The 24,810-nt window shown below is 45.7% G+C and overlaps 1 protein-coding gene across 1 annotated transcript in view; it reads right to left on the minus strand.

Annotated features, from left to right (window-relative positions):
* The window catches only part of LCP1 (lymphocyte cytosolic protein 1), a 50,276-nt gene extending 34,349 nt beyond the window's left edge, over positions 1-15,927 (minus strand). The window contains exon 1 of the mRNA XM_049815729.1: positions 15,864-15,927. The gene's annotated coding sequence lies outside the window, so the exon portion shown is untranslated. The remainder of the gene's footprint in view (positions 1-15,863) is intronic.
* Between the last annotated feature and the right edge of the window lie 8,883 nt (positions 15,928-24,810).

Here is a 24,810-nt window from a genome sequence, read left to right on the forward strand (position 1 = left end):
GAAATCCCACGTGTGGTCTCTGCAGGAGAGAGAATGCTAAAGACCGGGGGCTTTGCAGAACGCATGTGAAAATAATACCTTTTACGCAGTATTCTTCCCGCAGGACAGCTGCCAGAAGAAGCCTCGAGAACGCAAAGCAATGGTGGGTGATCCCACTGAACCTGTCCCAAGATGGATACTGGGGTCTTTTGGGGGTGGAACCACGGTATCACGAAATATCTGTTGATGCAACAAGAGCATCTCGCTCTTTGTCTCAATTTGTGCAGGAAGGCGTGGGGCAGACCTACCCCCGCAGGGCTTCACCTCCACCTGGAGTCTGCCACCATGCTCTCCCTCCCCAAAACACGCCATCTCTGACCCCCATGCCCCCACCGCCCCCCACACCAGCACCCACCGACCCCCGTGGACCCTCTCGTACCGGCAATTCCCGGCACATCTGCCGTGTGGAGCCAGAGGAGGAGGGAGAAGGTAGCGTGGAGGGTGATGGCCCAGTGCCTCCACAGGTGTGAGGAAAATGGCGGGAAACCCCTGCCACAAGGCAGAGCGTCCATCAGCAGCAAGGCGTTTGCCCTTGGGCAAGGAGGGACACCTGGGCTTGTCTACTGACACGTCTGGAGACAGAGGAATGTAGAAAGAAGTCCTCTTGTACCAAAAAGCATGGATTTGGTGGGGTCTTTCTCAGGAGCAGTGGCTCTCCAAACCTCAACCTTTCCCCTGGAGCTGGGCACAGGAACAACCGGGAGGGTAAATGTCCTGTTAAACCTAGGCCAGGAGACTGGTTTATCACCTTACATGCTTGTGCAGCTTTTGGTTTCCAAACCCCTACCTCTGAAAACCTGTCTGAGAGACTTCTGAGGAAATCTTTATTTCGGTTTCGCTGTCAAGCTGTCTTATTTAGGAATCGAGATGAGCCATGAAGATCAAATAAGCTACAGGTAGGCTGCTTCCACATAGCAAAGCAAAAGGTCACTCCTAAGCAGGGGGTACAACCTGCAACCAGCCTAGAAAGATTTACACTCCCCAAAATATCCGTGCAGGGGCCTGGGAGAGAACAGTGCTGGCTTGGCAGAGGAGGAGATGGGGCAACGATCAACTGCTGGTCTTGGAGAAGGTTGTTCCCTCAGCAGAAGTAGCCGAACATGCCCGTGAAACAAAAAGCAGATAGCTCTGAGGCCACGGCTGAACTTCGGGTTGTCAGACTTGCTACCAAATTTCCAAAGGAATTTGCTTCAAAGAAATCTCCCGCACCGACATGACTGAGTGTTCTCTGAAAGTTTTCCTTATGGCCCAGGCCCAGGCCCTCAGAGTAAGAGCTTAGCCTTACTTAAAAGGCACAAGGAACAAGATTAATTTCCTGCAAGCAGTCTGAACTTTGAAGGAGAGGCATTTAAGCAAGTGAAAAATGAAATAGCAGGGGGGAAAAAAAAGCCGTAAAATGAAAGCAATGATAAATAAATAACAGGAAAGCGTACACCCTGCTACAAATTTAATAGGCTACACCCAGCCATGAATTATTGAGCAGAACCATCCATTTGCTGCAACGGGGAGTATTAGTGAAATATTGATAACGGTACATGAGCTAATCTTAGGTTTTACTTGGTGGGGGAGAGAGAAGAAGAGGTTGGAAAAGCCTGGCCACTGTTAACTGACCGAGCGGCCAGCCCCCAGGTCCGACCGCAGCGGGAGGAGAGTGCGTGCCCCTGCCTCTCCCGGGAAAGTGCCCGAATCCCGCATCTCCAAAAGATACTGGCACTTCATCAGACCCAGCTGATAAACCCGTTTCCAGAAGGATACGGGTCTAGAAGTGTCATTTGCGGAGGCTGTTGCAACAGTACTGGGTCTCGCGGGTTTTTTTGCACTCTTAGAAAACCAGAGTCTTGGTTAGACCCTGACTCAGCCCAAAATCTGTTTCCTTGCTGTTCTGGGGTTTTTTTCATCTTTGTGATGGGGGGAAAAGTATGAAAACATGACTTTGGTGGCTTATCTGGCCAGAGGCTTACAGGAGTAAAAAGCATGGAGAAACAGGTGGAAAAAAAATTTTAATTATAATTATGATGACAGTTGTTTTTGCAAAGCTGAGAGGAAACAAAGTCACGATTTCTGAGAATCTGGATCTTGCAAAAGCTGTCTCATAGTTAACCAGCCTTCTCATTTATCTGTGACACTCACAGCTCCCATCTAATTCAATTTTTGGCAAGTGAAGCATAGGTGGCTGTGGTATGGTAGCAAAATGGGCTTCCCCAGACCCCCTCCCCTGCCTGCTACGTGGGTGCAGGGCTCGCCGCATTCCTGGGGTGGCCGTCACAGCAAAGATAAAGCACTTCTACTGGGAACCCAGGCACCGCCATCCCACCACCAGAATTTCAAGTATCTGTCTTCTGCCGCAAACTGATGCGACCACGATTCTAACTGAAGCTGCTCTCCCAAACAAGTTCTCCACAGGCAGCTTTATGCCAAGAAAAGAATAATTCAATTTCCTTTGGCTCCAGATGGAAATCTACACACAAACACCTGCAGGACTGGACAAAATGTCATGTGCATGCAGGCTCACTCACATATGTACCTTCTTGAATACGCTATCATTATGATTTGATTTTATGTTTTTAAATGTTAGAAATTTTAACCCCCTAGGCTGTTTGCTTTGCTTTTAGCTTATTTTTCTTTTTTTTTTTTTTCACTCAGCATCTTTAACAGCAATATTTCTGTATCTCTTCCTCTTTTTTAGGCATGTTTCCCTTTATTCTCTCATTTTCCCTTTACACATTTTCTCTATTTCTTTCCCCTTCTCCCTCTACCTCTAGCCATTTCCTCACTCCCTGACTCTACCCTAGCAGTTTCTGCTCACTTGCTCTCACGTGGTGCTCTTCTACCAGCGTTCTTCCTAATATTTCTAAGGGTATTCATCTCAGAAGCCCCACTTCTTTTTTGCAGCCTCCCGCCTGCATTTTCCAAGCCTGGGGGGGGTCACTGGCCTGAAATTCTGCTGCTCAGCAACCCATACAAGCAGTTACTAGTTCCCTGTTGGGAGGGGAAGTTTGCTTCCCCCAGGAGGAACTTGCTGTGTTTCTAACAGCACATCCAAAAAACCCCCAAAATCTCAGTACATAATCTGGAGATCGAATGCCCAAACAGAGGGGGGTTCGTTTCCAGCCTTGCCGCTGTTGTGTTTGCGGAGCCAGCCCTGCAAACCCTCCCGCGGGTGAAGGATGAAAGCCAGAGCTAGGCTGACCGTGCGCTGCCCTGGGTGACAGCCTTTTGCTCAGAAAGAACATGTCCTACTGTTATCAATTAATACATATAATATGACTGAAATAACCAGGGAGCTGCTAAAGTCCTGTGTACAGCCCACATCAGTTAATATTTAAAATGGGGAAACAATAACTAGGCATGATTTAGGGTTTAGGAACTAACTGTTAGACAATGGGGCTTTATGTTTATGTCAGAAAAGGTAAGAGAATGTGGTCTGATCAACAAACTTCGAAGAACAGCTTGGAACTGCCAAGACAGAGTAAGAAGTAGGTAAAAGGCAATTCCTACAGGGGAGATCGCAACCACCAACTCATTGACCACCTACTCAAATGATACTACCTGCTCGAAAGAAGACAATGAAAGAAGAAGGCAGAGTCTGCACGCTAATTTGCATGAGAGGCGAAGAAAGAAGAACTATTATTAAGGGAAATAATAATGAATACGTATCACTTAAGTATATATCTGTGGGAATTTTTAAGAAAAGGGTGTGCTGTCTTGAGACAGGCATCCATTCATGTGCATCAATGAAATGAATTTGAAAATACCTCAACTCTCTGTGTTATTGGCTTGCACATTGGGTAAACAAATCTGCTTTTAGGACAACAATGCAGCAACTGAAGCTGCAAGAAGATAAATAAAGATTGGGTGGGGTTTTTTTGGTGGAGGCATTGGTATGGAAATTAAACATAGGAGGTATGTGAGGTCAGGCTTTCCGCAAAGGTCCTGAATCCAACAAAATCTTACTTGGTGCATCTCAATTTCTGGAAAAGGAATGCATACAAGGCCACCCTCTTTCCAGACAAATCTAGTCGCAGTAATGTTTTTACATGATGATTAAGAAAACTTTTGAGTCAGAGCTTGTATTTGGGATGAATCCCTTCCATGACACACATAAACTAACAAATGTGAGGGGAAAAAGCTTGGGAAGGGGGAGAAATTTCTGCCCCTCTCTGCCTGCTAGCAATCATGAACACAGATTACAGCTGGTCTTAGCTGTAATTCTGCTTCAGCCCAAGCACTCCCCAAACTTATGATTCCTTCATGTTTTCCGTATCAGCTTTGCTTATCCCAAATAAGCAAAACCAAGCTTTTCCTTGCTTTTTTTTTTTTTTTTTCCACCTTGCTGGTCAAACAGTTTCCTGTCCTAGTGGTTGGCATTGATACCTCTGGGAAGCTCAGCTGAGATAAGGTTGAAGAGATGTGGATACGCTCTGCAAGGCAATTGAAAGGTATTAATCCAAAGACATGTTCCTATTCTAGAAGTCTGTATAAAGCAGTAGCCAGGCTTTGACTGTAACAGTGGCCAAGATTGTGAGGCTTTGCACAACTGAGAAAAAGTTTGAGGCAGCAGCCTGGACAAGTTTTAGCAAACAACGTATTGAGCACCTGGCTAAAATATGGTCAGGAAGACCTTCTATATTGGGATAGTAGTTAAGTTAGCAGTCATACAGAAGGCACATGTTATAAAAGAGAAAACTAAACTTGAATTTTATTGACTGCTTAAAGAGAAAGACCTTTGAGGGAACACAGAGACATGGAAGATCCACCACTCTAAAGCAAGTACCGAGTGTGAAGCGTCAGGTCCGTATCAGGTGGCATGAGTTTGCTCACACTGATGCTGCTTGTGTTGGTAGCAGTGGGTATCATACAGGAGCTGCCTGCACTGCTAGGAAAGGGGCAGAGCACATCCTCAGACAAGCAGAGGAGTTTCTCATCTCTGTATCCTCACTTAGCTGCTCCATTTTCTGTGCTGCTTTGGCAAATGCACACCTGAAAGCTAATGAGGCACAGTCATCAGGTGTGTTTTCAAATGCCAGAAGACTCAAAAGAGCCCCTAAACAATTGTTCTTGAAAAGGAGCGTGAAACATAAGCTCTTGAGCGTTATCTAAAAGACAGATAAACTTGAAACAAACATTAACTGGTCTTTTGACACAGCACACAAGAGGCACAGGGGAAACTGGAATGTTAAAAAACTCGATAGCAAATGAAAACTCCACAACTGTATTGATCTTGTGTGTGTGTTTGTCAGCGGTGTCAGGAATTTAGAAACCAAGGTCTTTTGCAGGGCAGAGCCGGGAGACAAGCCCTGTGCTATCCAAGTGACACACATCAGTAAATCCAGCAAGTGCCCTCTTTGCTCTCACAGATCATGGAAAAAGAACAAACTCTTCCAGGCAGCTGCCCAGAAATCCCCTGCATAAACAGCCCAAGGAGCAATAGTGTTTGGCCATATTCAGCTCTGCATCCCACTAAATAAATGCACAGGCCACGGAATCCTTGCAGCTCACCCCCAAGTCAACAGTGAGGTCCATTTTCCCAGGCACTCACTGACCTGTAGGGAGCAAGAGCATACAACCCATCCCCTAAACCATCCCAAAAGGGACAGTGTCACTAGTCCTGCTCTCAGCTGGCTTTGCTGCCCAGTTTCCATCCCTCATTGTACAGCTGAGCCGATGAGCGGGACAGCTTTGGAGATGATCTTGGGCAGATCCGTTTAGCCCCTTCTCGGATATTTATCAGTGCCTCATGCAACAAATGGTGAACTCCATCACCTCTGAGCTCAGCTGTTCCCAAACAGCAGGGAGATAGACCCCCAAACACATTCAAGATGAAGGAAACCTCTGCAGATGATACCACTGGCCAGCTTATGTCGTGACCTGGAAGCGGGCTACTGGCCGGTATGGACAACCGAGGCGTGAACCATGCATGGAAGCTTATTTTCTGCCTCGGTCTCCTCTGCAGACCCCACATGGGTTAAATGAAGGCGCATGGAGGAGGGGTGAGCACCAGGAACACCACCCAAACAGTAGGATTTCTCGGTGCACCGTCAGTAGGAGATGACTTTTGCCTCTCCAACACCCCGCAGCGCTGGCGGCAGTTTGTGTGCTCCACGGGCACAAGGACCGAGCCAAAGTAAGTCTGAAGTGTAAGTCCTCTGCAGATCTCCACAGGCAAGAGTATCTACACATCCACTCTGGGGTTGCCGGTCCCGTTCTGCCGGGCATGTTCCCACCGAAGCTGGTGGCAACGATGCGCCTGGCAAGCGCTGTCTTGGATAACATGCACGGACTGGCCGTGGAGTCCACTCCAAAACTCAGGACCAGGTACAATGAGCCGTGTTACGGCTCGAGGATGAAAATGGCCTCAGGCACTGTGAAGTGCTGGCCAGAAACCATCCTCCTCGGCACCTCAAGCTGGCATAGAGGAATGGGTAATGCAGCTGGGAATTTTGCTTCCAGGACACTTCTGGGCACTCACCTTTTTTGCCTTTGCATTTTTGTGTCTCCTTTGTTCCTGGAGCTGGTTTCTACAAGAGCTCCTGGAGCCTCTGGACACTGTGGTTCCAGGAATGAAGAGGATACAAAAGAAAGCTTCCCCCAAGGGTTTGCATTCTCCCAGATATAACAGACGGTTTGCTCTACCACCATCAGAGAGCTGCAAAGGGTGGAGGCTAAAGAAAGCAGGGGCATCTTCAGTTTTTATTTCAATCCCCTTGGCTAGCCAGGGCCAAAGGACAGGTACCCAGGAGAGGTGGAATGAGACTGAGATAAAAGATTAGCACAAACCACCAAATAGCTCAAGGGAAAGACGGTTCAGGGCCAAGAGTGGCAGGAGCACTCTGCCTGCTGGTTAAACTTGCTTTGGCTGGTTTAATGCTCCTTCAGGCATTTCTTTGTCTTTTCCAACTTGGTGAGTTATGAGCTTCACATGAGCAGCAATGAGTTTCCTACATGACAGTAACTCTAAATCCTTCTCTAAGCAGTAGTCTGGAAAGTATCTAAGTTTTAGGTGTAACAAAATAATGTTCTTCAGCTCTTCACAGCTGTATCCATTTTAGCTGTCAGAAATACTGGACAGCCCAACGATAGCACAGCCAAAGATCTCACACTGAAGAAAATCCCACCAGTTTGCCTGGTCCCTCTCCCCGCTCTGCAGCTTTCTGAGCTGTTCCTGCAACTGCAAAGATGAGGAAGAAAAAACGGAAAAAAACCAGCTCTGACAGCCTGCGACGATTCCTTACAAACCAATCTTCTCCTGATTCATTTCACAAAGAAGTAAGACCCACCATGCTCCTGTGCAGCACGCTGATACGGTACGCGCATCAACTGCGTGCTGCAGGCTCTGACTTGCAAATCACATTTAAACAAGAGGGTTCGCAGGCGCCTTTGCAAAGACTAGGTTTAGTTCAGCCTGTTTACATTTCCTCAGTAGTTTCAGCTATGTATGTTGTAATCTGTTTCCTCCCTGGCTGAAGAGCTGTTAGCTTTCATTTTAAAAATAAGTGTATTTCCACATCCCAGTGAGATTTCAGTACTCTGGGCTTTCTCTACTTAAAGCTCAGGGACACCTTTGCCAGGTGCATTTGGCACGTGAACTATGATGCTCCAGCTACTCCATGCCCAAGGCTATGTTCCAGCAATGAATGCAAAGAGATGTTGACTCACGAAGGAGAGAAATTACTGTGCATTTACTAAGATCCTGTGCACCAGTTGCTCTGCAGCCTCCCCACAAAGCGTCATGGTCTCCCTTCCTTCCTAGCACACAGGTATCTGCAGCCACAAACCCCAGCTTTTACTAAAGGCCGCCTTTTCAGCTGGTCTTCCTATCTGCCCTTGCAAAATAAGTCACTGTTTAAGCAAAGGCTGTGCATTTCTGTCCAAAATTTCTGGGACACGCCACTGTATGGGTTCTGTGTACCTGGGCCAACACAGGAGAGTCCTCAAATCTGACCACAAGAAAGGCTCCGAGAGGAGGGATGAGAGGATAAATACATGGCAGATACATGGTGGTCACAGCCTAAGGGGATACCTCTCCTACAGCTGCTGGGATTTCTGGTTACCACTGGTTGCACAAACCCGTTTAACTAAGGGCATGTAAACACTGAAGGCAAAGTAGTGCAGAAATAACCGTGTTTGCTTAAAGAAGCTAGCTCAAATGCTGGTAGCATGCCGCTGACTAATGTATTCTACTTCTCTTATTTGAAAAAAGTCATATTTTTAATACATATATATATATCAGAGAGAGATCTCCCACGGTTTGAAACAGTGGTCTAACCATTGGACAGTCCTTCCCCTTCTGACTTTCTGCTTGTCTACGTGGGGCATGTAATTCTGAAAGTAGGTGTTGATGAAGTCTGGACATTGGGATGCAAATGAAAACTGCAGGCAAAGGCAAATGCTTGGACACTCGCAGCTTTGCATCAAGAGCAGCCAAAAGGGGTATCTGAATATCAGTGTAAAATGGCAATCCTCACCTGAGGGCTGCTTTAGAATGGACTTGAAAAATTGTTTTCTCATCTATGTGTGTAGCATCCACACAAAAATACGGGGGCTTACTGGTGTATCACAGCATTAAGATTATACTGCCTTTTCAACTGAATGAACACCCAAAATGAATAGAAGGCAGGGGAAGGGTGGTATTTGTTAAAGAAAATTGATTAACAAATATTTTGATTCATTCTGAAACTAGAAATCAGATGTAAAATGTGTCAGTTATCCTGTTACTTTCAGGAGATTGAAGGTGGGTCTAAAAGATCTTTCACAACGACATTTTCTTTCCCTGATTGACTATAAATCCCTTTCTCATTTTCTGGGAAGTCTCTCTCCTTTGGTATCTCTTTTTGGACCTAGCAGTCTCTCTCAGGCAAACCGACAATATAAGAACTGTCATTGCAATACAAGAGTAAAGACACTGATTACTGCCTCATCCTGTAAAATATTTACCATCATCAAGAAGCAAAATGTGCAAAACATTATCTTCTCTTTGCAGGACTTTTTTTTTTTTTAAATTATTTGTCCCAAATACCCTGTCCATACCGACACCTCCGGTACTACCTAAAACCCAACAACTTTTGCAAATATGAGGCGTCCTACTGAGACACATATTCGAAGACAGTTTCTTTCTAAAGAGTTTATAGTTGGTTTTAGTTCCAAGAAACACGCTCTCACGAGCGCGGGAGACCTTCAGCGGCCGATGACCCCACCTCATCAGGTAGGGAGCAAGTAGCACAGTGTTTCTCTGCCCCAGTGTCCCCTCGCATCATCTACCCGTGTGATGTCTATGTTATTACCACACCACTCTGCGGGCAGCATCACTTATCACTTGATGGCACCACAGGTCTCTCCCACCAGGTACAGGGGATCCTGTTCCCACACTCAGAGATGGCTTCTTTACGGGGGGCAACCCCACCAGCCAGCTCGGCAAGGCATTTCGCTTTGGGTACCTGGTAAGGAGGATGCTTTCCTTCGATTCTTGGTCTTTTTAGCAAGGGTAGCTCGTCCAAGCTAGGAGTTACTCTGCCCAGCCTTACAACAGAGCAGTCGGTGAGGACCCCCCGATGAGCAGAGTCGAAGCCGATGGCAAAGCATGCTCACGGAGAAATGGCGAGGTGGGTATTTTAAAATAAAGCTGTCAGGAGAAACTAAGGGGTTTTTAAAGAATGCATAAACTACTTCATTTTCATTCATAGGCAAATACAAATGTTCTGACATGGTTGCTCATTGCGTGTCCCTGCTCACGCTTCCTGTGTTAACCACAGCTCTGATTAACTTTGCTCATTAAAGCCAAGCTGATCAAGTCACTAACATGCAAATGACCTCACTCTGCCTGCAAAACGTAATTCAAACTATTTCCACTTATGTTGTGTGGTCCTTGCTGTCTTCTCTAACCCCGAGTGGAACTTCCAGAACCCGAGGACTTCCACAAACTTCTAGTCTGCAGGTTTTCCAGAAAGCCTGGATGTGTCCTCTTCCCTGGGTCCTTAAGGAGTACGGTACAGCTTTCTGACAGTAGCTGCTCAGCACTTTCCAGAGACTGCTCTATTTTTTTTACGTCTTCAACTGGGTAATCTGAAATCTTAGTTTTATTTTGAAGACTCTGGCCTGGATACACAGGTGAAAAAAATGAGGAGCAAAGTCATGACACCTGTACATAAAGACTGCAAACATATGGGGAGGGGAAGAAGAGAAAAATAGTCTGCCAAAGCTAACTAATAGGAGCCAGTTACATTTTCAAGAGTTTATTACCAATACTTTGTGATAAAAATCTCACAAACTGATTTTCATATTTCTCTTTGCAGAATGTCAGGCAAGCAAGGACTGTATACAAAACAACAGGGCATAAATGCTAGAAAAGTTTGCTGACACTTAGGAAGACACTTCCAAATTTTAAAGTAAGGTAAAAGTAGCATAGACTGTAAAGAGATTTTGGTATATGGCATAAATTATTTATTTTCTTGTAAACGCAAAGAAGCATTTGTCTGTAAGGTACCCTGAAATCTCATCTTTTGAGTTCTTCCCATAAGCAATAGAATAAAAATTATATTGACAACTTCCTAGAGTCAATCATTCAGAAACTTGTTTTATATAAAAACTAGAGAACGTTCCCATGTATCTTTATATAATCATGAAACAAATAAGTTGTTTCTAAAGATACTATTTTTAGGTATGTCTTCAGTGATTCAACTTGAGACTTCTGCTTAGGAGCAGACACTGGGGTTTGTATTTTTCCTTGTTATTTAACATGACGACCATATAAAACTGTTATAAAAAAAAAAGAAGAAGTAACTCTGGCACTTTTTTTTCAGATTTGTTTTTTGACTCAATTCCACTCTTACCCAGCACACTAGCTCCCTTTTACAAGTACACACAAGAAAATGAAACATTTTTTGTATTTTTTTTCCACCCTGAGAGGGATAGGCAATTCAATCCCAACACGGCAACAAGCATTTGTAAGAAGAAGTTAAAAAAACTGCTTTCATTTTAAAGTTAGGTAACATAACAGCATGGTGACAGGAACTGTAATGAGGAAAGAAATTCCACTTTGTTAAGAAATATGGCTATTTCTGCTTAAAGGAAAAAAACATTTTGTAAAATACTCAGGTCTCTGAAACAAATATTTTTCTACTGCAGTTTTGCAGTGCTTTATCTTTGGGGAAATCAATTCCAGAATGATGTTGACCTCCTTTCCCGAAAAACTTTGGGACTCGCTGATTTAAGTGTGATGTGAAAGGCACATGCTGCCACTCTGCTGTCCCAAATACTTTGACACTAGTGTTTTAACCACATTTTTCCATCCTGTGGTACTCAGTTTAAACAGGCTGAGAAGAAAGGACCGTGGATATGTTTGTTGGTTGGAAGGGACCCCTGGAGTTCATTACCCAAATCTCACGCTCAGTGGGTTACATTAAAATGCAATGCTACAAGGAAGGAAACTTTTCTCGCATAAAAGCACACATGCATACTTAGCTCGTATGTATGAGTGTTCCCAGCTAAAACAGTCCACTTTCTGCAGGATAAGGGCTTGAAAGAGCAAAATGAAATGGGTTGACCTTCTTCTGAGATTTTCTTTAAAGAAAAAATCCTACAAAACAACTTCGGTGGCTTCCTGAAACAGTAGTAGTCAAGGCTGTACGTTCACAATCTAATAAAGGTCTACTAGTGCTAAAACATCACAACAGGAAAGGAAGAGTAAATATTGAAGGTTCAATAATGAAAACCAAAAAAGAGAAATAAATTTTAAAATAGGGAAATATTTTAAATATTGATTCAGAATAAAACCCTAAAAAAAAAAGAAGTATAAGGATGATCATGGGGAGTATTCCCCTCCCTAAACACTGAGCATCCGACTCAAACTTCCAAGCCTGCGTGCAGCAGGACCAACTCCAGGGCTCCCGAGAGCTGGCTGGGTCGAGGGCTCGCTCGGGCACTCTCCAGAGGGTCTCTGCCCACAGGCAGCACAGGGAGAGCCTGAGAAAAGCAAAATACTGAGAGAAAAGAAGGAGATGTTTTCTTTGCAGAGTCCACCACCAATTTAGAAATCCATCCCTCAAGCCCACCTTGTAATGCTATTACCAATTTGTGAATTTTCCACTTGTGTGCTCCCTGTGTGGCCAACACTAAAGGTCAGCAGAAGGACTAGCAGCATGGTCCTAGCTTCTTCTTGACGAAAATCATTCCATTTTGGTAACCCACACCGTTACAATTGGTACTTATTTCATCCAACCCTCAGAACTGAAATGTGGATTCTCTAACAACAAGGAAGAGAATATAATTTCTGATGAATGATTGTATTTTCATGGGAAAAACCTAAAGGCTATCTGTAAAATAAATAAGTCTGGTTATTTAGCAATAGTACAGGTTACACAGGTGCATGCAGAGGAGCACGAGTTCCTCCTCTTGATCTCCCGGCACGTGCTCCCAACACAACCCTGCCCATGGCTCCTCGCTGCTCCTTTCTCTGATTTTGCATGGATGATCAGAGGGTATGAGTTTTCTGAGGACTTATTTTTTAGCAAGGGCTACCTGAAGCGTGCGTTGCACATGGGAAAATTCAGGAATTGCAGGTCTGCCAGGGAGACAGCGGTGGGATGCAGGAGAGAAAGCGTTAACGGTGAGGAAGCACCGTGTGATGTGGTGGTGTGGAAAACGGAGTTTCATCTGAGTTTCATCTTGTTTTCTAACTCAGGAATAACTTTTACAGCATCCTCCATTACTGGGCTGCCACCGCTGCTGACCTTCTCACGCACAATTAGTATGTCTTAACAATTGTTAATGGAACAGAGGGGATCGTTTTGGAAGCAGCAGATGGAAGCACCATCCAACCAGTCACCCAAGACAGATCGCCAATGGCCATCAGTGCCAGACACTGCTGGGGATGCCGGCCACAGTCCCTCCAGACACCCACCCGGACGGCTGTGCCACCACCCAGCTACCATCACGGCCCCTGACATCACCGTGGGAAGGGTCTGGAACAGAAAATGGAAGAATTAAGACTGCGAACTTCCCAGTTGCCTCGCTATTTCCCAGTTTCCTCTCTCCTCACCAGGGAAAATTCACGCAAGCCTTTGAGATAGTATTTGAAGCACAGCTCTTGTAACCGTCTTTTATGCTGAAAGAAAAAAAGATAGGCCTTGATCTTGCAAACACAAAGGCCACCTTAGTCCTTTCATCTAAAAAAAGGAAAAACCCAATGCCACTGAAGCCTGGAGAAATTTTGCCGGGCGCTCCTAAAAGAGCAAAATTTCATCCCGCTTGCAGAATACAAGGTACGAAACTTCCTCGGGAGAGCAAGCCTAAATCACACTCCGGTATTTGCCGCGTAGGGTTTTCAGTCTGGGGTCCACATACTACCTAGCACTGGTCCATACGGACATACGGACACCGCTGCAGAGCCAGGAGACGGCACGGCAGGGAAGGCTTCCCCTGCCCTCCCCGCCAGCGGGGACCTGCCAAAAAGGACCCAGCCAAGCCTAAGCGCAATACCATCATCTCCGTACCCGGGTCGACCCCACATCCCACCTGCCAAACGCTTGGCTTAGTCCATCTTGGGGAAATCACTAACACATATTTAGCTAACGGTCGCGAGAGCATTCCAGACACCTTTAGAAGACCTTGAACAGAATAAACAAGAAGACAAAAAAAGAAAGATGCCAATTAGAACACAGGTGCCCATTCCACAATAAAGGGAACTTGGCACAAAGAACCTCAGTTCGGCAGTTTATCTTGACCAATTAGACTGAGACAAGTTTGGCATGTTTTAGTTGGTATAACCAATTATATCCTATGTTTATGCGTGTGTACAGAGTTGGTATAACCAATTATATCCTATGTTTATGTGCGTGTACAGAGCTGGTATAACCAATTATATCCTATGTTTATGTGCGTGTACAGAGTTGGTATAACCAATTATGCCTTACATTTATGCATGTGTACAGAGCTGATATAACCAATCATATTTTATGCTTGTGCGCATGTACAATGACTTTGCAGAATATATGATTATAAATATGTGTGTGTTTTAGCAATAAACGTTGTCTGCTTTCAAGATTACAGGCGTCCATTTATTTCTACCTCCTGCAACTAACCCCGCTGAAGTCAGTGCTCCGGTGAAGAAAAATTAAAAATTTGTTGGATCGTCCCTATTGCCAGTCACAAAATTCCACATTTACCTCCAAGGGAAGACTGCAACCCAGTATTTCGCTGCCAATGGTATGAACGCATACAAAATGTTTCAGGAGGAGGATTCTGGTATGTTGGGGTATCCTTCTAGCCCTTCTCAGGGTGTCATCTTCAGTGCATGCACCTACATCTGTCCGGGGGACTCGGGAGTGCATCTGCGCTCCCAGGTCTGGATGTTCACCCTGGTCATACCCTAATCCCAAACCCAAAGGCAGGCATGAATACCCCCATTCCGCCTCCCACAGAAAGGGGTGCCGGGGTGGGATGTGAGGTGTCCCGCCAGCCCCGAGCACCACGCAGTAGGCAGCCGCACCACGGTGAAGGTGCAACCGTCTCTACCACGCAAAGGCGGTGACACCAGAGGTCCTGCCCAAACGAGCTTACAGCCTAACGGGGGAGGGCTCGCAACGTCACACGGCGCGCGCGTAACGTGTGTTTCTTCGCTTTGCTTTGAATCTCGCACCGCTATGCACAAAAGGCCGTGATAAAATAAATCACTTGCGCACAGTATTGATTCTTGAATGACGATTACATAAAAAAATGTAAATGCTTTGGCATGTTACATAAATAATTCCCCTCTGGCATCTATTATGCACCTTGCAGCCGTACTTTTAACTTCATTTACACAGTTTCTTTTGAGGAAAGACATCCAAATTTTTCCCTCAGCCTACTCCGCTCACTTTATGCAGTGGAGTATGGGCAAAGGAAGAGCAGAAGCGGAGGCAAGGGAGGGAAATTGATTGCTGCCAGCCTGGCAGGGAAACGTTAACCTTGCAGGCAGGGGACAAACAGCAGAGTCATCTGCAACGTGCAAAACAGCTTCTTCATTTCCATAGTGAGGCAAAGGAAATGCCCTTCAGAAATTCTCAAAACTATTACCGCTATAAAGAAGTTGTCTTTAGCGGGACCCTGTGGACGATAAGGAATTTAAAAAATAAATAGTAAGATTAAATGTATCGGCTAAGCAGTTTTTGACAGAGAAGACGATGCCGGGTGGTCAGCGTTCACGTAAGACGGATGCAGCCTACTCATCAGTCCCTAAATGCAACCTAATGAGATCATCTTCAGCTAACAGAGATGCTAAAACTGCCTTCACTTCGGTATGCCACCCCTCCCTGTCCTGTCCGGTCCCCTCTCTGTCCTATTCCACATTTCTAAGTCACTCACAGCAGACTTTATACCCAGGCGAGATTTCTCTCACGCTTGCTCAAAACGGGGTTTGCTTGAATCGGGACTGCAGTACGGGGCTGATTTCTGAAATTAATTACATTTCCGACACGAATTCGAAGAGGTTTGGCTCAGCTCGACCCAGTTTGCACGACGAAGCACCAGATCTACACCCGCTCCCCCACCCAGGCAGCCCACCCACCCTCCGTGGGTGCTGCTCTGGGAGGGCAGAGCGTGAACCCAAAACCAGCAGAGCCCCGTTTCCAGCCCCCCCACGATGATGTATGTTATCCCTAAAGGCTTCCACACCCCAACACACACCTTCGGCCCCCCCCCACCACCGGCACCAGCCCCTCGTGTCACACACACACACACACACACACACCCCCTCCCGCTGAACCGCCGCCGGGACGCCCGCACCGATAATCATCATCATCATCATCATCATCATCATCATCTATTGATTATAATTATTAAAGACTAATTACCAGCGAGGCGCGCCGCTGCAACAGGCGAAGCCGGCCGGGCAGGCTGCCGCAGCCCCCCCCCCCCTCGCCCCGCCACCCGCCTGCTCCCGCCGGCGCCACGGCGTGTGCCCCGCCCACTCCCCCTTAGCCACGCCCCCCGGACACGCCCCTTTGGCTTGGCGGCGGGAGTTGTGAGGCGTCGTGGCCGAGGGCTGGGGGTTGTGGTGGGGAGCCCCGGTTTGGCCGGGGGGGGGGGGGGGGGGTAAGAGGGAGCCGGCACCCCCGGCTGCCCCAAATCCTCCTTGGGGTTGTGGTGGTCTTACAGCAGGGTGGGGGACGCCTGGCTGCTCCCCCCCTCCTGCCCTCATGAGCCGCCAGAGGCCTGTGACTGAGGGGGATGTGACTGAGGGGGGGTCCTGACTGAGGGGGGTCCTGGCTGAGGGGATCCTGACTGAGGGGGGGGGGGGGTCCTGACAGGGAATCCTGACTGAGGGGGGGTCCTGGCTGAGGGGGTCCTGACTGAGGGGGAGCCTGACTGAGGGGGGGTCCTGGCTGAGGGGGGGCCCTGACTGAGGGGGGTCCTGACTGAGGGGGGGTCCTGACTGAGGGGATCCTGACTGAGGGGGGGTCCTGGCTGAGGGGGTCCTGGCTGAGGGGGGGGGTCCTGACTGAGGGGGGTTCTGACTGAGGGGATCCTGACTGGGGGGGGGGGGGGGTCCTGACAGGGAATCCTGACTGAGGGGGGTCCTGACTGAGGGGGTCCTGGCTGAGGGGGAGTCCTGACTGAGTGGATCCTGACTGAGGGGGTGTCCTGTCTGAGGGGATCCTGACTGAGGGAATCCTGACTGAAGGGATCCTGACTGAGGGAGGGTCCTGGCTGAGGGGGGGTCCTGGCTGAGGGGATCCTGACTGTGGGAATCCTGACTGAGGGGATCCTGACTGAGGGGGGGTCCTGACTGAGGGGGTCCTGGCTGAGGGGGGGGGTCCTGACAGGGAATCCTGACTGAGGGGGGTCCTGACTGAGGGGATCCTGACTGAGGGAATCCTGACTGAGGGGGAGTCCTGACTGAGGGGTTCCCGTGCTGCCCTTGTGGGCCAGAGGAAAGTGAATTTTCAGGGAGATTTTGCCCAGAGAGCACCTCAGCTCCCAGCATGAGGGTGCCCGGAGCAGGGGTCAGGCTGAATCAAAGCGAGAATTCCGGAGCGTGTGTACAGTGTTTGGAGATGTTTGCATGGGGTGACTGAGTTACCCCTTCTGAGATCAGAGGCAGGAGCTGAAGTCTGGTCAAAGGTTCATTGGATCTGCTTGTGTCGGGCAGTGCTGTGCAAGGCACCTTTTAAACAAAGATGTAAAAACTGTGATAAGGAGAAGGGAAAATTTCGGCTTAAAGGGGGGAAAGATTCAGGGTGAAGAATAAAACCAAGCACTATGTTATATCTTACTGGTATTGTGTATTACACTGTACAGTTACAATGTTGCTCAAGAAAACACATTTTTAAAAGGGTACCTCTGTAAAGAGTTTTGCTCTAAGCTGATACACAGAACAGATGCTTTTTCCTGATCAACATTAACCTGGTTTTGATACCATGCAGCAGAAAGTTACTGATTTTGGCCATGGTTGGAGCAGAATACAACTGTATCGAGGTTTCTTTTGATCCACGTCTGCAGTGTCTCTGTGCCACTGTCCCTCTTCGTGGTATGTTTGTTGTGAATTGCTTCCCCCCCCCGCCTCTTCTGCCCCTGACTTTGCTCTTCTCTCACAGCAAGGTCTCAGCCTGGCAGTGTTCATCACAGACAACTCCTTCCTTTGCTCCTGTATCCTTTGCTCTGCTCCTGTATCCTTTGCTCTGCTCCTGCATATTCACCAGGCTGAATTTCCCCACTACTAATTTTCTTCTTCACTTCTTCAGCATTGATGAGTCTTGTTGGCTCAACTGTCTGGTGTCTTGAACTAAATTACACCTGCAGTAGTGACCGCAGACGTTTTTTTGGCCACAGCCCTCATACTTCTTGGTTCTGCTTTCATTTTGATTTTTACCTAGAATATCACCAACTATAATGGTTAATTTAATGAGAAAATCATGTTCCCTCTCCCTTTGGCTTGCTTTTATCCTTCCTGTTTCTAGCAGCTTGAACAATTCTATCTTTCTTCCCTGCCAGAAACACTAGAGTTTCTTATCTGTCCTGCATTTCCTCCACTGCCCCCACCCAGTCCCCTGCTTTCTTTCTTATCCACCCTGCTCATCTCTATAACTTCAGGTTTCTTCTGGTCCTTTCATCTCTTTCCCTGGCTCTGAGGCAACTGAATGTGCTGTGTACACTTGCTGTCAGGAGTTTTTTCACTCCACTTTCACCCTAGGCGGTCATTTCTTTCCAGTCTGTTCTGCCCCCAGGTAAATTGCAGGCAGTGCTCCTCAAGGCACTGATGATTTCTTCTTAACCAAATCTGTGAACACTTCTCACCATCCTTGATCTGTCAGCCAGTTTCAACACAGGTTATCTATAAATGAGAGAAAACAAGAACATTTCTCTATCTTTAGATGTGTGCCCTAACCGGGCGTGCACTCTACGTCTTCATTTTTATCAGTGTTGGAAGGAGACCCAGAGGGATTGTGGGGTCTCCATCTTTGGGTGAAGCTCTGGGTGATCTGCTCAGACCTCATAGTCAACCCTGCTGCGAGCAGGAGGTTGGACTAGAGACCTCCTGAGGTATCTTCCAAGCTGAATTATTCCCTACGCTATGATCCGTGTAGCACGTGCCAGAACCCTTATCCTGAAGAGGGAAAGACTGATGAGATGCAGTGTATCACCAGGAAAGTCCAGACGTAGCTATAGAGTGTTTTGTTCCTGTTCTTGAAAATCGACTTCTCTGGCTTTTTAAGAAGTCCTGCATTGTGAGTTTTTTTGTTGTTGTTACTGGGTAGCTTGGATGGGGGGGGGGGGGGGGTGGGTATTATATTATGTTATTCCTCCTGTGCCTCCAGTTTATTGCAAGGATGCTGTCCCCAGCCTCTGGTTAACATCATGAACCATGCCAGATTCCAGTTACTTTTGTGTAGTGGTAGCTCATCTTGCAATGTTTGACCATTTATTTAAATTCAGCGTGGCTATAACTGAACTCCAGGCTTCTTTTTCAAATTTCCCCTGCTTCTTCCTTTCTCCATCCCCGTGTTTAACTGTCATTTGAGTCCATTAACTAAGTATTAAATCTGAACTCACTCTTGCTTATATGCTTCAGGACTGTGTTTGTTCTTTCACCACAGTATTTTTTTCTTTTCATCACGGTTTTATGTAATGCTACACTTCATTTAAAGTAATCTTGTCCACATGCAAAATTGCACTGAAGTCTCAAGTTTATCTACTTTCCAACTAAATTATTGAAATATTTTTTGCCTAGAAATGTCCTTGCTTCTAGCTGTATGTGACAATTTTCTTAATCTTCGTAAATCTTCCTGTGTGCCATTAGTTTCCTGATGGCACTTTCAGTTTCTCTTCAAAGTCACCTTCATCAGTGCTTTCCCTTCTGTGTTTTCCTTCTGATTTCCAGCTCTTCAGGACTGAGTCTTTATACTGTGATGTCTTACATGTTTTTAGCCCTCACACCAATAAAACCCCGCCAAACTCTGCAATTTAGGATGTAGATAATCTTGAAAATTACTGCGAATCAGAGATTTGCTAAACTTGGCTACTAATAAGAGGATTTCTGAAACCAAATCAGAGGCTCTTTGATTGAAAGTAGTGTCGTTGTGTGCATTCATAAACTGATAGGAAACCAAAAAGAAGCACAAAATTCCTACTTGCAGACTCGGCCTTTTACCAGGGTTAACTGTTGCTCTTATTAAATCTGTTTATCCAGCAGAAAACTGTTTCTGGGAGCTTTCAGAATGCTTGACATGGGGCGTTTCTCTATTTTACTGTTCCTCCTTTGGCTCAGTGATTAAAAACTCCAATTGCCTCACCTTTTGTGACAGAGGTGCTGAAAAACATTATTTAATGCAAGCATTCCAAAGTTAATAGAACAGCTCTTTTACTTTTTTTTTTTATAGTATCACTGATTTATTTCCTGAAACACTAAGGATAACTAGAAAAACTGTTGAATCAGTCACTAAGGGAACAAATACCCTTTTGGGCCACTTCTCCTGTTTTATGATTCTTTTATCACCTGGCTTATCTGAGCAGACATGTATAGTTCAGCAACCTTAAACAAGAGGTGACTATTTCTTTTGTTTTTCCTTGTCAGATTTTTCTGATTTTTTTGAAATATCTTCAGTCATCCGGCAGAAACAAAAGCAAAGCAGAAAATGGTTGAGCAGCGAAAACTGCTTTGTAGAGCTCTGCCTCCTAAGCTGCCATCTGAACTGCCTGCACCAGGGGAGAATGTTGGTAAAGGTGAGTTGTACGAAGACAGTTCCTGTAGTTCATAGTTAAAAATTCCACGTGTTCTCTGAAATTAATGTAGAAAACAGATTGGAAGTTAAGCTACCAGTGCAAACCAGTGTAAATAAGACTGCAGTACGACCTGTATGACCTGCATCTCTTTGGGAGGCTCTTTGTGTAAATAGTGGAAGAGTCATCGGGGCAGGTCCTGGAACTTGGGTCTTCCACCTATCAGACTTGAAGACTACCCACCGGATAATAGGGGCATTCCCTTTAGCTCATCCCAAAATATGAATGATAACATGAAAAACTGCTGGCATCAAGAAAAATTAAATTAGATCGCATGGAGTCAAACCATAGGGGAAGTGAGATACAACTTTGATTCAGACAAAATGAAAGAAATGAGGTTTTGGGGGATGGTCCTGCTCTTTTCAGAATATACACCCGTGTAAAAAGACATGTCTTGGCTTATATTATTTTAAAGACATCAGGGATTTATAATTAAAACAAAGGACTCGCAGTGCAGTATGGTTCAGAAATAAATGGGCATTTTGTGTGCCTGTCTATGTGAATGAACAGCTCTTTCCAGTTTATATAAAGTATCAGCTGGTGCTGATAACGCCAAGGTCACGGGTTTGTGGGAGTGTGATATAGTCAATCATCTGCCAGGCCTCCCCATATTTATATTTCAGCCATCACCCTCCATACCACAGGAGCTTTAACCACTTGGCTTGCTTAATTGCAGCTCGTTTCATATTCGTGGATAACTCGTGCGATAGTATCCATGGTCAATTCCACCCCTCAGTCCCGAGCCCATCTGTATGTTGCATCTCTTCCCTGATGGCCTGAGGTGTCATGGCCCCACCGAGCCATAAATAATTCACCCTTATGTTGCCAGTCCAGGTCCACCTGAGCCACTCCAACCCTGGCGACAGGCACTGCAGCTGAACCAGAGAACCAACCCCAGCCAGTATCAGTTGCCCCCATACAGAAGAAGAAATGTACAAAAAAATCAGCTCGCTTAGTGAGGGGTGAAGATGAACCAGGGTCATCACGAGAAGAGGAGGAAGAGGCAGAACCAGAGGTAATCACCCCGTCCCTATCCCTGCGTGAGCTGCAGGATATGCCAAAAGATTTCAGCCATCGTCCATGTGAGCACAACATCACCTGGCTGCTCCAATGCTGGGACAATGGGGCTAGTAGCCTGGAATTAAAGGGTAGGGAAGCCAAGCAGCCGGGATCGATTTCTAGGAAAGGTGGCATTGACAAGGCAGTTGGAAAAGGGACAACCAGCTTTATTGGACTGTATGGATTCGATGGCCTGGCACATTAGACCCACAGGAGTACAAGGCTCTAGTAGGCACTGGTGCACAGTGCACTCTAATGCCGTCAAGTTATAAAGGGGCAGAACCCATCTGTATTTCTGGTGTGACGGGGGATCCCAGCAATTAACTGTATTGGAGGCTGAAGTAAGCCTAACTGGGAATGAATGGCAGAAACACCCCAGTGTGACCAGCCCGGAGGCTCCGTGCATCCTTGGCATAGACTATCTCAGGAGAGGGTATTTTAATATCAGCTATTGATTAAAAATTTAAGGACTAACCTTTAAAAAGAAAAGTGAAAAACAATAACACGATCTATAATCAAAACATTTTTAACCTAAGTAATAAAAAAAATAGGCTGGAAAGTAGGCACCAATCCTGAAAACGGATCTGCAGAGGAGGACCCTGGCATCTGAACAGGTTCACTAACTTCTGTCAAAAATGTCAGGCCCCAGAATCTGCTGTAGAAGTATAGCATACAGACATTTTACAATGGTTTTTTTTCACAGATCAGCACGGTAGAATGAAGTGGTAGCATGAAAAAACAGTGCTGTCCCTACGAACTGGGTTAAAGAGACAAAAGCAAGCTTGCTTTTTTTTTTTCCATCTAGCTTCTGTAACTCTGCAGGAGTGTCCAAATAGCTAAAATTCCTCAATCTTCACATAGTCAATAAAGCAGGCAAACAGAAAGAAAATAAATCAAAATAATTTTTATGATGTTTGAAATAATTTGACTTTCTGTTTTATTTTGTTAGAATACTGTCATACTGTATTTGATATTACCATTATGTAATATTAATTTAAAAGGAACAACAATAATATGTTAAAAGTAATAGCTTTATAACAGTATTAAAAATAGTAAAGAAAATTCAGTTAGAGAAATAAGGTTGAAAAGTCAGATGATACAATTATTGGCCCCTTGATATTATTAAGCCCTTCCGAATATTATCTTGAAAGGCTGGTAAAATCTATTTCTGTACAATATGTTTCCAGTCTGGCGCTGTCCAAACAGATGTAAATATTTCTGGCTCACTACCACAGCTGTGCTTCAATGATTTAAACCATTTTAAAAGTGATAGATAAACCTTTTCTCCTGAAACAAAGTTCTGTTGTGATGGCTCTCCTTGTAGTAGTACATATTGGTGATGGATGCTATTTATAGGTTATGTATTTATATAGTAAACCTGACAAGAATCTAAAAGCTGCACAGTAAAGTTTTTTCAAGGATCATTTCTCCAAATGTAACCATTACACCTGAAAGATATTTATACAGCAGCATGCCCATTGATCAGCAAGCAACTCTTCAGCAATGGTAATTTTATCATCTCAGTGGATGGAATTGTTTTGTGCTTCATGAAGTGTGAGTCTGCGACCTGAGAGCGGGAGCCCTGGGCTAGGAAAAAAAGATAGCGTGATGTGGCATAAGTGTCTTTTCCCCTGCAGGGGAGTATAGAAAGTGAGGATGTAACACAATGAAGCAATTGACTGAAAAGGCAGCAGAAATGTCAAGGGGTGGACTGTGCCCTGCAGAGGGCTGGAAGCTGTCAACCGCTGTGGTGGAGGGCAAGAAAGCCGGGGAGATAAGCCAATGGTCCCAGCTTTCTTTGAGAGCTGAATTTCAGCAGAGAGCTATAAGGAGTAACTTCTCCCTCAGCAGGTCCCTGGAAACGAGTCTGCCTAGCAAAGGGAACAGAGCATCAACTTTGTGGAACTACACAGGCTGAGTGAAGGATAACTTGCTAAGTATTTCTTTGTTGATAAAAATATTCAGGACTAAATGACCACTTGCTGCAGTACCGTTTGGAAATTTGGGACTAGCTAAGGAACCAATGGACCTCCAGAATGAGGTCTTTGGGAATAGCCCTGGTAGCAAAGTCCAAGTCCAGTTGTAGTGTGAGATGTATGGAATGAAACTCTGCCTCAGTGGTGTGGGAAACAAGGGCTCAGTGCCATCCCACCACACACCTAGTCATTGAATGGAGGTGAGTAAACTAAGTAAATAGAATTTATAAGCCTCTCGGTAGTCAGTGAAGAGAGGTAAGCAATTTCAGATAGTTCAGCTGGCCGAAGATCTGATTCACCCTCTGAAGAGTCTTACCCCTCTTCTGAAGAGAGGAACTGTATATCCTGTTTTATTATTAAAAAGACCCAGGACAGGAGCAGCCAGGCTTTGGACTCAGGTCCTTCAGCTGGGTGCCTAACAGTTGAAGGATGAATCAGACCTCAGGGCCTAATAGCGGTGCTTCGGCACAGGCATGATAAATTCTGTGAAGCTGCCTATGACTTGTAAAAGATCCTGCAATCACTTTTGAGACAATTCCCAGAGGCTGATTCCCCTGTTCCTTGCACAGTCTGACCACAACTGACCTCAGTTTAATCATCATACTTTAAACAAGTCCACTCCATGGTGCTTTTTTCACGTGGAAGTAGCCTGAATGATGCCCCTTTCCCATTCAGTAGGGTTAGCATGAGATTTAGGTGATACGGGGAGCGCTGTGGAGCGTACAGAGGAACACTCACCGAAGAAGCACCATCTACTTCCCAGGTGAAAGATCTCATTGCATTGGCATGTGGCGCCTTGCAGAATGGATTCAGGATCCCTAAACAGGGACTTGTCAGCAACACGAATGGCCATATTTCACATGCAGTAGAACATTGCTCATGCAGTCTTCATTAAACTATGTAACTCATAAGATACCTCTGAAAACCTGCCCTTTCCGTCCTGCATGTTATCTAACTCTTGTACTGCATGCTATACATCATTCAACAGTGTGTAGGTGAATTCCATTTGTTTGGAAAAAAAAGACTAACATATTTTCTTACACCCAATACAATGGGTACGTGTACACCCAATACAATGATAAACTACAAAATCCTAGATTTCCTGGGCCATAATTACCCCTCATGCACCAGGCTGGGGCCAACTGGCTGGAAAGTGGCTTTGTAGTAAAGAACCAGAGGTCCTGGTGGATGACAAATTGAACATCAGACAGCATCGTTCCCTTGTGGCAAAGAAAACCATGCTGGCTGTATTAACAACAGCATAGCCAGTACGTTGAGGGAGGTGATAATAAACCCGTAGTGAGAACTTATAAAACCACATCGGGAGTCAGCAGGAAAAGGCCCGGAGCAACCTGATCTAGGCCTGCTTTGATCAGGGAGTTGGATCAGATGATCTCCCAGAGGTCCCTTCCAACATGAATTATTTTATGATTATACATCATTCTTGAAGCTGTAGAACCTTAAAAATTAATGTCTTACATATAAG

Source organism: Accipiter gentilis, chromosome 13 (genome assembly GCF_929443795.1).
Source record: "Accipiter gentilis chromosome 13, bAccGen1.1, whole genome shotgun sequence".
Lineage (NCBI taxonomy): Eukaryota > Metazoa > Chordata > Aves > Accipitriformes > Accipitridae > Astur > Astur gentilis.